General features: G+C 45.7%; 1 protein-coding gene across 2 annotated transcripts in view; it reads right to left on the bottom strand.

The window, feature by feature from the left end:
• The window catches only part of KIRREL3 (kirre like nephrin family adhesion molecule 3), a 3739713-nt gene that overhangs the window by 2960762 nt on the left and 766202 nt on the right, over positions 1-12749 (bottom strand). The window lies entirely within an intron of this gene.

Genomic DNA, 12749 nt, shown 5'->3' with positions numbered 1-12749 from the left:
GGTCACAGCAGCACTTGCAGTGTAGGTCCTCTCCTGTTGAAGGTCAGGTATCAAGTGAGTGAACAGACAGAAAATGGCGGTCACGTCCGCAGAGGTGCATACCGTCACCGCCGGCGTACATCGTCATTGGCTCCTGGGACCCATAGGTCCCAATGTTAACCAATGCAGAACTGCGCTGCGGTCTTCGACCGCCCACCGCGACATGTACTACGACAGCACAGTTACCTCATATCCCCTTGTCCCACCTTACAGGTCAGGCAGCCGCCATTTCAGGGGACCACATGGGATAGATGAAAACTGCGTCACACCTATCTAAGCCGGGAAAACAGACAGATACCAGCACATTATGGATTACACACGTTTCTACAAATAACACATTGTGATACCTCAGTGTCGGATGACTCTCTGCTCGTTGTTCTCCTCCATGGGCACGTCTGCTGGGGCAGGTGATGAGATGGCAGCATCCTCCGGTGTACAGACCCCTGGTGGACCTGCCGACAATGGAAGAGAGACACATCATAAACACATACAGACTTGATCGTGCAACAATCCTGGAACTGTGTACCCAGTTGGAGCCAGACCTGATGTCAGCTATCCGCCATCCCACAGGGATACCCCCTCTAGTGCAGGTCCTGTCTGTACTCCATTTCCTGGCCAGTGGGTCTTTTCAAACAACAGTGGCCATGGCATCAGGCATGTCCCAGCCAATGTTCTCTAAAGTGTTGTCCAGAGTGTTGTCTGCCCTGCTGAAACACATGCGCAGATACATTGTTTTCCCTTAGGTGGAGGATATGCCCACAGTGAAAGGTGACTTCTATGCCCTGGGACATATCCCCAACATTATTGGTGCCATTGTTGGTACACATGTGGCATTTTGTCCCCCCCTCGCAGGAATGAACAGGTGTACAGAAACCGGAAAAGCTACCGTTCGATGAATGTGCAGATGGTGTGTTTGGCAGACCAGTACATCTCCCATGTGAATGCCAAGTATCCTGGCTCTGTGCATGACGCTTACATTTTGAGAAATAGCAGCATCCCTTATGTGATGGGGCAGCTCCTGAGGCACCGTGTGTGGCTAATAGGTGACGCCAAGGTCCCAATATAGTTGACATAGGTGTCTGGGTATGGGGTTGTCCCTAAGGGTTGGTGTGTGTCTAACAGCTGTCTATTGACATTTGCAGGTGACTCTGGTTACCCCAACCTGTCATGGCTACTGACCCCAGTGAGGAATCCCAGGACAAGGGCAGAGGAACGCTACAATGAGGCACATGGGTGAAGTAGGAGGATAACAGAACGCACCTTCGGCCTCCTTAAGGCCAGATTCCGGGGCCTCCATCTTACAGGTGGTTCCCTATACTACTCACCGTAGAAGGTGTGCAAGATAATCGTGGCCTGCTGTATGCTGCGCAACCTGGATTTGCAACGCCGGGTGCCTTTTCTGCAGGAGGAGGGCCAGATGGTGGTCTTGTGGCAGCTGTGGAGCCTGTGGACAGTGAAGAAGAGGAGGCAGAAGAAGAGGATATCGACAACCGAAACAACATCATCATGCAATACTTCCAGTGAGATACAGGTAAGAAGATGTCACTGCTTCCCACATCTCATACTATTGTTGGAGCTAGCATAAGTCTATCATTTTCACTCAGTGTATGGACACTGATTTGTCACTTTGACTTTCCATTTCACAGATCTGGGTCCCACTTTGTGCCCTCTGCTATGTTTACTCCTGGCCTACAGCTGTGTTAAATTGGTATGTGAACAAGTAAATTGACATTGCTATATTCCATAGATATTGCAATTATACATTTGTGAAAGCACAGGCTGACTCCAGATTGTTTTGTGATTGAAGTGTGTTTATTCCTCTGCAAGTAAGTGGAGGGGGTTGTAAAATGGGATGGGGTGATGGTGACGGTATGTCCATGGCAGAGTCCAGTCTATTTGTTTCACAGGTGTATTGTCCAAAGGGGCATAGGAAGTGGAGCAATGGCAGTTTAAGGATGGACAGGGTGACATAGTGGGACAGAAGGGTGACATTCAGGGAGGTCTTATTTCCTGGTGGGGGTCTTGGTAATGTTCTCTGTCTTGTGCCTGGATCTCAGGGACCGTTTCCAGGGTGGTTCTGCATCTGCAGGGGGTGGGGTGCTGGTGGCCTATTGTTCCTATGGCGGTGCGTCCTGTCCACTAGCGCCGGCGGAGTTGGAGGGTTGTTCATCACCCAGGCTAGTGTCAGGGGCCCGTTGGTGCACCACTGTGTCCCTCCTGGTGTTGAGAAGGTCTGCCAGCACCCCTGCAATGGTGAACAGGGTGTTGTTGATGGACTTCAAGTCCTCCCTGATCCTCAGGTAGTGTTCCTCCTGCAGCCGCTGGGTCTCCTGAAACTTGGCCAGTACCGTGCCCATGGTCTCCTGGGAATATTGGTAAGCTCCCATGATGTTGGAGAGTGCCTCGTGGAGAGTGGGTTCCCTGGGCCTGTCCTTCCCACAGTCGCACAGCAGTCCTCCCAGCTTCCCTGTTATCCTGTGCCTCTGTCCCCTGAACCGTGTGCCCACTGCCACTGCCCCCAGGTCCCTGATCGTCCTTTGTTAGTGGGGTTGCCTGGGTTCCCTGTAGTGGTTGACACACTGCTGATTGACGTGCCCTGGGGACAGAGGGATGGGCCCGCTGGGTGGGTGCTGTGGTGGTGTTTCCTGAGGGGGAGGTTCAGTGGTGGTTTGTGACTGTGTCAGGGGAACCGACTGTCCAGAGGTCCCTGATGGGCCGGGCTGGCCATCTTGATCCAGGCGTTCAGAGCTGCTGTCATCACTGTGGGTCTCTTCTGTGGGGGGACTGGATATATATGGCACCTCCTATCCGGTGACGTTGGGTAGGGGTCCTGTTGGGGTGTAAATACATAGTTATTGTATCTGTGTGTACCATCTTGTGCAATGGGTGAGTGACCCTCTACTTCTGTGCTTGCATTATTGGCTTGGTCCTTGTGTGATTGGTGATTTTGGGGCATGAGTGAGTCTCTGTACTGGACATGCTTTGGTGATGGGTGTCCATGCATTGGTGTTACATGCAGGGCTGGGTTTTGGGATGTGTGGGTTGTGTTAGTGGGGTATCTGTGGGTTGTTGGGGTGATGGGTGTGAGGGTAAGGGTGGCAGTATGTGATGGCATGTAGGTGGGGTGTGGGGGGTAAAGTAGTAAAGATATGTCTTACCAGAGTCCAGTCCTCCTGCTACTCCTGCGAGGCCCTCAGCATGCAGTATTGCCAAGACTTGTTCCTCCCATGTTGTTAGTTGTGGGGGAGGAGGTGGGGGTCCACCGCCAGTCCTCTGTACAGCAATCTGGTGTCTGGATACCTCGGAACACACCTCCCCCATAGGTCATTCCACCTCTTCCTGATGTCATCCCGTCTTCTTGGATGCTGTCCCACTGTGTTCACCCTGTCGACAATTCTGCACCATAGCTTCATCTTCCTTGCAATGGATGTCTGCTGCACCTGTCATCCGAATAGCTGTGGCTCTACCCGGACGATTTCCTCCACCATGACCATGAGCTCCTCCTCAGAGAACCTGGGGTGTCTTTGAGGTGCCATGATGTGGTGTGGGTGATGTGTGAGGTGGTGTCTGTTGTGATGTGTGAGGGGATGTGTTGGTCTGTGTTGTTTGAGGTGCGTGGATTTTGTGTAAGTGATTGTGTTGTGTGTCTGTGGATGCTGGTGTTGTTTTAGGTAGTCTCTCACTCTAGCCTTCTTTCAAATTTTTGGTTGTAACGATTTGTGGGTGATGTGGGTGTGTGCTTTATATTGGATTGGGTGTGTGGGTGTGGTGTGTATATATGTATCAGGTGTGCGTATTTTGAATTGTCCAATGTGGTTGTGTTTTGTAAGTGTGTGTGTATTTTGAGCGTGGTGTGTGTACCCCAATGGATTTCCGCGGTTGAATAACCGCTGCGTCGATTCATGGGTTGTGATAGTGTGGGCGTATTCCTGTTGGCGTGACAGTGTGGGTTTTGGTATTGCCAGTTTATAACTGACCTTTGGTGTGGCGGACTTGTGTGGGCGTCTGTATTGTGAAGGATTCAGAGCTGTGGGTCGTAATACCTTTAGCAGAATTCCGCGGCCGCAGCAGTGTGCTGGCGGTCTTCTGCACGGCGGAAAGCGGGATTTACCACCAGGGTTCTAATGAGGGCCTAAATGTTTTCTAGCACTGAGAAATCAAATGCGCCAATATGGTTGTATTCGACCACGGGAAAGTCGACAGTTGAGGATGACTGCGTGGGAGCCCCACTCAGCTACACTGAGTGGGAGGCCTTGGTTAAAGATTTACCTTTGCACTTAGTTGTTTTCTTGAAGATTTTTCCTCTACCGGGATGAAGTCACAAGGTGAGGCCAACCTCACTGGAGCCCTCTTCGGATATGCTGTGCGGTAGGTCTCGGTCAGGTTTCCTACATTCGACTTTAAAACTTTTTGGGAATGGAAATCTTCATCCGGGACCAAGTCAAAAGCTGAAGCCGACCTCGATGGAGCCCTCTTCGGATACACTGCGTAGGACTCTGTCAAACGTTTACCTTTCGACTTAGGAACTTTTTTTTCACTTTTCTTCTTCGACGTCAGAGGACACTCCTCATCAAATTTCCTTTCCACAAGCTCCCATTCAAATCCTGGAAGTCTGGGGCTCTGGAGCTTTTCAGGGGGACGAACCTGCAAGTCATGCCATGTCACGGTCGTCATTGACTCCTTTCATTGGGTTGGTCCACTTATGGAGCTTTTACTAAAAAGATGCTTCAAACTTCTCCAAACTTCTGGATCTTCTTCCAGAAGCACTTTTAAGGTCCTTCAGGTATCCACAACTCATCCCAAAGTTCCAGAAGCTCTGAGTTGCTCCTTGGGCTCCAACTCCCAGAATGCACCTAGTTCAACTTCTAAAATGACCACTGGTCAGCTGGGCTATTTTTTCAGGACTTGGTGCAGGGGACTCTGGTCAGGAACTTTTTTCCCTGTAGCTTACAGGAAGTCCCTTCTTGAGGTTGCGGAAGTAAGGCAAAGGCATTTTCTTGATGAAGCCCAAAGTATGCTGCTGTTGCAGTCCTTCTGAGTGCAGTGTTCAGGTCCAGGCCAGGGGTCCAGCAAGGCAGCACCTTTTCTTCTTGTCCTGTTCCAGCAGGCATTTGAATTGTAGGGCAGCTCTGTCATATTTGTCCTTGTTCCTGGGGTGGCAAGCAGGGGGGGGGGGTCCTGTCCAATCATGTGCAGGGCGCCACCCTCTTGAGTGACCATTGCCTGGGAAGTGTGACAAAAATCAATCATAGGGAGCAACATTCCTCTAAAATCCAAGATGGCAAAAATTCAATCCTAGAGTTTAGATCTGGCTGAGTCCATACACTGGTGTGGCTACGTTTCCCTTCACACATCCCTTTCCAGCCCTCTCCTATTCTAATCAGGGGGCATCTGGTTTTCTAGGGCTACAGGAAATGGGGGAGATACAGTTGCTGTCCCAAATGTCCTTCCCTCCTTTGAAGTCCAGTTAAGCTGCCCTCTCCCCATCCTTTTCTACCATCTGCTGAGGTAGATCTCCTCCACCCAGATGCTTCTTTTGTTTCAGCCCAGGCCACTTCACACCTTACCAAGGCAGCCTGGCTCAGGCTGCTAGAGGGTGACCAATCAGAGAAGGGCACTACAGGGCTGAAGTTGTTAACTTTTAGCAAGAGTTCTAAAAACTCTTCGCAGGTGCCAGTTATATTAAATTCAACAGTGGCAAGTTGTTTTTATTATAACTTTTAATTTGATACTAAACTTGCAATAATTAGCTCCTTCCTATGGAAAATAAGACTTTAATATTTGAAAATAAAGTCTCTTTGTGTTAGCCAAGGAAGCCCATTCACCACAATGGGGAAATACAAATGTGGCTATTCTTCCCTCACCAGGGCTTATACAACATATTTTATAAAGTCCCTGCTTATAGTTGCACTACACCCAACTCTGGGGGCACTTAGGGCATAACTTAAGGGTGACATATGTAAAAATAAGGTAGCTCAGGACTTCTGAAGTAATTCTAATTCCAAAGTTGAATTTGGGGTTAGCTTTAACTTAAAAGCAGCCAGCAAGGCAGGCCTGGCTTTAAAATGACACTGGGCACCACAGCAGTGCACCTATGGGTGCACTATCTATGCCGGGTCCCTAAACCTACATGCTGTACTATATACTAGGGACTTATAGGTATGTTGGTACAGCCAATTATAATTAGCCTGATTTGCATGTTCCATTTTACAGAGCGCTGGCCCATGGACTGGTTAGCAGTTCTCAGGGCACAGTCAGAGTCAGCAACCACCAGTATCAGTCAAAACATTTGGTGGTGAACGGGGCAAAAAGGAGGACTTTCCTACAAGTGGTGTTGGCATGTTTGCTATGTTTGGAATGGTAGTGAAAATTCCTGCTTACTGGTGCAGTTGGATTCCACAATACTATTTGAGAAATGCCACTTTTAGAAAGTTGGCATTTCTCTGTGCTTATAACTCTAGTGTTTTTCTGCTTGACTCCAAACCACGTTTAGGGCAGAGTGACAGCTGCACATTGTGCATTTTTTTCAGACATCCACAGCACAGGAGGGGTTGGGTGTGATAGAGAGGTATCTGCATCCATCTGCATACTACAAGTGGTATTGGCATATTTGGTATGTTTGGAATGGCAGTGAAAATTCCTGCTTACTGGTGTAGTTGGATTTCAAATTACTATTTTAGTACTGCCACTTTTAGAAACTTTGCTTTCCTCTGTGTTTATAATTCTAGTGTTTTTCAGCCTGACTCCAATCCACGTCTAGGGCAGAGTGACAGTGGCCCATCATGCATATTTTCCAGACAGCCACAGCAGAGGAGGGGCTGGGTGTGATAGGAGAGGCATCTGCATCCACCTGCATACTGATAGTCTTCCTGGGCTGGGAAAGAGAGAGAGGTGGGGTGCACTTACATTTGCAGAAGGATATGATCCTGGCTCACACAATGGACTGATTTACACCCTACTGATGTGTGGAGCCAGGGCTGGGTTGAAAGGGGTTGTGTTACACTTCAAAGGGTTTCTTTGAAGTCACCCCTTGAACAAAGACATTTTCAAGTATAAGTAAAGGGACTCTGACCCGTTTTGGAACTGGGACTGAACCTCTGTCAGAAGGATTTCTGTGCTGCTCAAAGGACTCTTCTGGACTGCTCTTCTTTTGCTGACCTGATAACGTCTGCTTGCTGACCTGATAACTTCTACTTGCTTGTTAGCATAAAAGATTCACTGGATTGCTTTTCTGCTTGTTGCTCTGCTGCCAGCTCCTCCCTGACTCCATTCTACTAAAGAACTGCTGTTTTTCCCAGCGGAACCGCCATTTAGACTAACTAACTTGTGTGCTGGCCTGCTGCTTGTTTGCCCCTCTGGGCCCGGCACCTAGTATGCTCCACGGGTTTACCATCTGACACCCCTCCCTCAGAGTCCCTACACCAGCTGGATTGTCGTGGGGCTCTGAGGCTGACAGACTTTCAGATTAGTGCGTGAGAAGCATCTTTATTTCCACTTGATTTAGGCCATTGGCGCATGGTAAGTGCTTGTTTGTCGTTCTGCAGTGTGCATTGAAAGCTCTTCACTGTCCCAGACTTGTTAGTAATTGTGCACTTCCCTAGGTACGAAGGGCAGATGCTGTGGTGGGTTCAGCACTACCCCTTTGTTGCAGAGGGCCCAATCTGCAGAGCTGCAGCAACCAGGACAGCCCACCAAGACTAGTGCCAAAAAGCATTGCTGCCACATCTGCAGCTGCTGCAGCGCCTCTCAGTGTGTCCCAAGGCTGGCCAGGGTTTACCGACACAGGCCCAGGTTGACCTACAAAGAAAGAATTACCATCCTGTGCCCTTTTACAGTGGGCCTGAGTGCCTAAAAGATTCTGTGGGTGCCTATTGGTGAGAAGGGAATCTTGTGGTTTAGCTGCTGTGCCGCATGCTCATTGCAGTGAACCTCACCTCAATTACTAGTGGCTGGAGGGACCCAGGGAGGGATCCGCACCACCAGTCACATTGTGCGCAATCCCCCCCCCTCCAGTTTGGACCTACCTTGAGGGCATGGGGTCCGTCATCACTGCTGGGGAGCAGAGAAATCCTGCTTCTGTCACACTGTGAGCAGGGTCCACAAGGAAAGCCGCATCCACCCCTTTTCTCTATTGGAAACCACCCCTGCCTGTGAACTAAGGAGCCAGGCCCCAACCCAGGTAGCCCCAAAGAGCTTGGGCATGCCTCTGCATAGGAGGCATTTGTCTCCTAGATGCTGGCATTGTGGGGAGATGGAAGTCCTCAAAACAGCCCCCCATTCTCTCATGAATCATCCACATTTAGCAAAATTACAATAACATGTGTGAGAGGCACATAGGTGCCTTGGTGCCTATGCTCAGAGCCTGATTACAGTAGTAGGAGCACAGTTATTCTGTGTCCTAGTGTGCCATGATGATATATGTGCTTGGTTTCTGAATGATCATTCCTGAACAGCTGACAGCAACTTATCTACAATTGGTGGTTCATGTCACCATCTGGTAATTCATGCACATTTTTGTATCCTAATTTTCGTTCTCTCCCTCATGTGGTGATTCAGGTACCCTTGTTGGTAACCTGATGCCCTTTTCATGCCATGAGCATTCATTGAGGTTATGATTCCTTTCATTTGTTTCCTTGCAGTACCAGGCTACTGAGTCAAAGTACAGCATTGTCATTCTACGTGCAAAATGTATGATTTGCCATTTTTGGTCTAACGAAATATATATAATGTAAGAAGTATATTTTTATATAATTCTCTGTGGAATCTCTTTTATGGTGTACTTATTGTGTCACTGTGTGAGTGTGTTGCACAAATGCTTTACACATGACCTCTGGGGATAAGCCTGACTGCTCTGCACCAAGCTACCAGGGGGTGAGCACAGGTTATCTTTGGTGTGTAGCTTACTTTCCCTGACTAGAGTAGTGTGTTCTGCCTGGCTTAGGTGCATACCCTAGCCAACCAGAAACCCCATTTCCAACAGATATTATTTGTGGGGTTTTCAGTGAATATATATATATATATATATATATATATATATATATATATATATATATATATATACATACACACACACACACATATATATATACATGTGTGTGTTTTTATAATGTAGTTTAGGAAGTAATTACAATTATAATACTGTATGTAATGTGATTTATTTTAATTGTATTTCTTATTTAATGTTCTATAAGTTTACATTAACCATCCTTGTACTCTTAAAAACCTTACTATTTCTAAAAACTACCTTTTACAGAAGCATAAAGACTGCTTACTACCCTAAATACAAATTATTCCTAACCCCTAAAAAAAACCTTATTGTCCTGAAACACCACACATCCCAGAATCATAAAACTCCTTACAGTAGCTCAAAAATATCCATCCCCGAACTTAAAAACCTGTACTACCCTTAAACACCACCCACCCCTGAACCCTTGAAAACTCCTTTCTACCCATAAACACTACCCATACCTGAACCCTAAAATTCCCTTAATATCCATAAACACATAAATTCCCCAATACCCCTAAACACTACCCATTCCTAAACCCTAACAACGTCTTAGTATCCTTTCCCATTAACCTTCTCTAAACCTTAAAAATATCTGCCATTCTCCCAAAAACTCAATTCTAAACCGAAAAGAAATTAAAACTATATACTCATGTTGAATTCAATATTTTATATAATAAAATTAACTCATTTAAAATCAAATAATATTTCTATGTTGATTTCAATCTATTTTAAATGTAGATTATCTTACATTTAAACATTTTTAACTAATTTTAATTTATAAATTATCTGGTTAAATAATGAATTCGTTTTTTTTTTATTCTACTTCAAATATTGATTAATTTACATTAAAACATAAAAAATTAAACTAATTTTAACTTGTAAGTTATCTATCTTTAATTTATAATTAAAGGTATAACAGTATTAAAAATTGAAAAGTCACTAATTCGTAGCTAACTATATATGCATATGTGTGTATAGGGTGCAAACATGTGTGGCTACAATCACTTATTTCACAGTGGCAACTGTGTAATTATAGTTACACCAGAGTTTCCATAGGAAGAGTGTTTTTTTGATGATTCTTCACAAAACTTCCAAAAAAAAGCTTATCCCTTTCAGCTCTTGCCCGGAATATTTTAGGGTTATCCATAAAGGGGTTGAGAAAAAGGGGATCTTTAGTCAGAAAGTATGCTTTTTGTGATTTAGAGTGTGCGATTTTGTTATTTGGGGTAAATCCATTCAGTGTTCTTTCAGAAATAGGATTCCAATGTCAGTGACGTACTCACAGCTTGTCCTGTGAGATTCCCGTGTGTGTCCCATTGGACTGCAAATGAAAAAAAACAAGAATGTTCTGATTGGCATCAGGGCCTTTTTTCCCATCGGCTGTCTCCATTCCACAGGACTAGTCCCATAGGATTTAATGATCTGATTGGTTGCCGGAAACGTCACCAGAAATGTTGTGGTGATCATTTCAGGATTCGGAGACTTGGTTCCCATGCCCCAAGTTGTTTTTAAAAGTGAGATATAAGGAGACTGTGCAAAATGTGCCTAAACCCATGCCCTTTGTGTGAGGGGCCGTTTTGGGACCTCCTTGTGGGCCATAATAATTTTTTGGGGTCTGTGTGCTCTAGTGTGACCCAGCTTGGCCTTCCCCTGCGGTTTTGTGGGACTGCCACGGGTCCCACAGCAGTTGCGCTTTAGTACAGTGAGATCAAATAACAAACATTAAAAACATTGTAGGGTTGGAGTCCTTGGGAGCCAACCTCCTGTTGAGCGTGCATGGCAGGGGGTTGGCTGCTCACAAGGGGCCTGGGAGCAGGGCCTGGTTAGAGGTGAGGCCCTGCAGACATGTGTGGAGGGAGATGGTTGCTTCTAGGGTTGAATGCAGGACGTGGCCGCAAGATATATTCAGTGAGGGAGTTGGGTAAATATGATCCAAAAAGCCAAACATTCACTGAAAAAATAAAGGTTAAGGAGACGTTTTAGTTAGATATGGTAATCAAATCTTACTTTATGATAAAAAAAAGCCAGAAAGTCGCTGAAAAAATAGTTAAAGTAACAGTATTGTTAGGTCTGGTAATAATATCTCACTTTGTTAATAAAAAAAAAACAACTCAAAAGTGTTCAGTGCAGGGTGAAGGTTGTGCACAGGAGGAGCTTTGTTCACCTAAGGGGGTTTGTTTGTGTGTTTGAAGGTAATTTATGCTTTACATGATTCTGTGCTATTTGGCCCAGATTTCAGAACCACTAGTGCCACATTACCACCATTTGCTTACGCTAATGTGTAATTAGACTTCAAAAATTGCTGCACCATCTTTACAAAGAGTTGCAATGCAAGCATTGTACCAAATTGTAACCCTTTGCACCACATTATGCATGTGTCATGCATAATGTATGCAAAGGGAGCGTTTCCCCGTTAGGGGGACCACAAAAATGGTGCTGTGGAATCTAAGAGATTCCACTGCGTCATTTCTTGTGGCTACCTTTAATACCTGCTCAGAGCAAAAGGGGGGCATCTCTAGCTGACAGCTCCAGGGTTCTAATATACAACTGCCAAAAATGGTACACTAATGAGGGCTCTGCAGAATTGATTCATTCACACTCTCTACAACAGAGAATATGATGGAGGGGTGCTTGTGTGCAATGTAAAATTATTATTCCAAGTTCTAATGCTGTAATCCTGTACAGTTGGCCCTTATTAGTTTTATGAAAACTGACATTAAAACCCCTGCCTCTTTGCAGCCCTTAAAAACAGCGTACGATTGGTGCTAGCGCTACTATGACGACCTCTAATACTATTAGTAAGAGCGAACATTTCCAGTGTATTATTTTGACTGGGATTAAGGCTCAAAAGAAAAGACCCAAACCGCTTGAATTGAATTAGAGACGGGTGGCGGGAGATTTGAGACTCAAGTTGTGCTGTGTGACATCCCTTAATCTATTTTTCCATAGTAACCCCGGAAAGTGAAGGCTTGACATCAAAGTATAAAACATTTTTGAGAAAGTGGAAGAAGGACAAGTTTTCGGTGAGGGGGTGGGTGTTGGTCGGTGATCGAAAAGGGGCATATTAACTACACTGGGACATGTGCAACCATTCCCAGTAGTACGCCTGGAAAGGTGTGTCAAACACAGGTTTCCAGGTACACTACTGGGCATATCATGCGACATACTCCTCCTGCTCCATTTTTCCTGTGTTTGATTATACAAAGTTTACAATTAGGCACTGGAGAAACGCAGTCCAATTAGCAAGTGCATATTTTATTTTATTTCTTTCTTTTTCCCCGCTGGGAAAACATTTGTCTCCGTAGAGAAATGCACTCCTATAAAGTTTGATGATCCATTCCCTTTTATACCACAGAAACTGAGTTACTTCAGTCATTTTTTTGAAGTAAACCCCCAACCACTTCCTGGGTGCAAAAGTTGGAGTCCAAGTGTATGAAAGGTAATAAACTCGCAAATGTGTGGGCCTTCAAAAACCCTCAAGGCAAACCCAGCCTTCATCTGCCTTCTCTGGACTCGTTATGTGAGTTCGCTATTATAGAGGTGTTCACACTTGTGGCTCAGGCATCTACAGTAGTAAAACTAGGTGTGAAATTTGAGTAATTTGCTTTCACGTAATTTTCAGACAAATTATGCCAAATTTCACATAGTTATACGCAATGCAAATCCGTAATTTCGTATCATATTTTATAACAAAATGCGTCCT

The sequence above is a fragment of the Pleurodeles waltl genome, chromosome 3_1, assembly GCF_031143425.1.
Source record: "Pleurodeles waltl isolate 20211129_DDA chromosome 3_1, aPleWal1.hap1.20221129, whole genome shotgun sequence".
NCBI classification, from domain to species: domain Eukaryota; kingdom Metazoa; phylum Chordata; class Amphibia; order Caudata; family Salamandridae; genus Pleurodeles; species Pleurodeles waltl.
The sequence above is the reverse complement of the archived record's forward strand: the minus strand, read 5'-3'. Positions and strand labels throughout refer to the sequence as shown.